This window comes from Camelina sativa, chromosome 12 (assembly GCF_000633955.1).
Source record: "Camelina sativa cultivar DH55 chromosome 12, Cs, whole genome shotgun sequence".
NCBI lineage: Eukaryota > Viridiplantae > Streptophyta > Magnoliopsida > Brassicales > Brassicaceae > Camelina > Camelina sativa.
In genome coordinates, this window is record NC_025696.1 from 24794615 (window position 1) to 24796401 (window position 1787).

Consider the following 1787-nt stretch of genomic DNA (forward strand, 5'->3'; position numbering starts at 1 on the left):
GAGTTTAAAAAAAAACAAAAACATATTTAAGTTTAAAATTAATCATTTTATGTGTATTCAGTTGAAGTTTAGACTAGAATAGGATCCGTGGTAGAGCACGAGTTAATAGTTTTAATGTATTTTTTATAAATTTTAAATAAATATAGCATATATTGTGTTAAGTTCTATATTGTTTTGTTATTCTGTCATGAAAATATGTTTATGTATGTCGATTTGGTATAACCGATTATTACTTTGTTAATTCGGTGGATATATCCAAATTTTTTAATCTTATTTTGTATATATTTTTTTTATTTTTATCTTGTTAAATTTGTTAATATTTTCCAGTGTCGCCACAATATATGCATCTAAACGAAGCTTTAAACTGAAAATAAAACCTCCCTACTTTTTTTCCAACTTGGCGTGTCTCTCAAGGGAAATACTTACTGGTTTGCTAGAGAAAAATATATAGAAGGAAGAGGATCAAAAGATCTCTCAAATTTCTTGATCTGTTTTGATTTTACAACAGAAAGATTTGGACCTCGTCTTCATCTGCCGTTTCACTCTTGCTCTGAAGATACTGTGATTCTCTCTAGTGTTAGAGAAGAGCCGCTTGCAGTGTTATTTAAGAGGAGGTTCAGTTCGGGGATGATAGAGATTTGGGTTACGTCTAAGATTGAGCCTCAACAAGTATCGTGGAACAAGTTGTTTTTAGCGGTTAATATGAAACCACTCACTCTTTCTAGGTTTGACAATTGACACTGCGAGTTTCTTCATTGATGAGAAGAAAAACGTAGTTGTGGTTTTCGATAGAGATACTTATAACCTCAAACCCAACCTAGCTTACATCATTGAAAAAGATGGATACATCAAAGAAGTGGATCTTAGAGAACCTAGAGATAACAACTCTTGTTGCTACCCAGTCGTGTGCTCATATGTTCCAAGTTTAGTGCAAGTTGAGAAAGTTGCAAGAGTAATGCAGCAGTATTACGTCTTGTTGGGAAAGCATCAGCGGATTATCTTCGGTTTTGGGTATTTTGGGGTTTATATTTTGTTTCTATGCATCGTCTTGAGTTCTTTCTAGATAGACGATTATTCTAGGGGTTCGAGGTCTATCCACGGGCGTTTCGTCTTTCTTTCTATTTAGTTTTGCTCGTTAGAGAAATCTTGTCTGTTTAAGGCTTTCACATGTCCTTCATTGTTAAACAGCTTTTGGTTTATAAAAAAATAAAAATAATCGTATTCAGTTTTTAAGTAACGTTTTGATAAAGGTTCTGACCAGATCACGATTCTGATTTCTCAACGTGGCCTCTGTTTTCATTACTTATCATTATGTTGCCGGTGGATAGCAAATCAAAATACTGTGTGTAATTTTGTTAATATAAGTGCATCTTGGACTTAACTGAAAAGAGAGGAGTAGGGTGATGAAACGATTTTGATGTTTACTACAGAAACAAGTCAACAACTAGACTAAATATATAGGCATCAGCTGGCAATATTATCAAAAAATTCAAACTTTATTTGTCGCATTATATATGAATCACTAGTCTTCTTGTTTCCTTAAATCTCGACTTGTTTAGTGTATAGTCATCATCTTCTTGTTTTCTTACGACTGGTTTAGTGTTAAACCTTGTTGGTTAGCTCCACCCTCACTCTTCTTCCCTTTCCTTTTGCTCTTCTTGTTATTCTCTCCCCCTTTACGTCCTGCAATTTGCACTAAACTTGGGAAATAAGAGCACATACATGTTAACAAATTGTTTTTCCTCCAACTCCAAGATTCATTTTTTTCAAGTATCCATTCTCTCCAA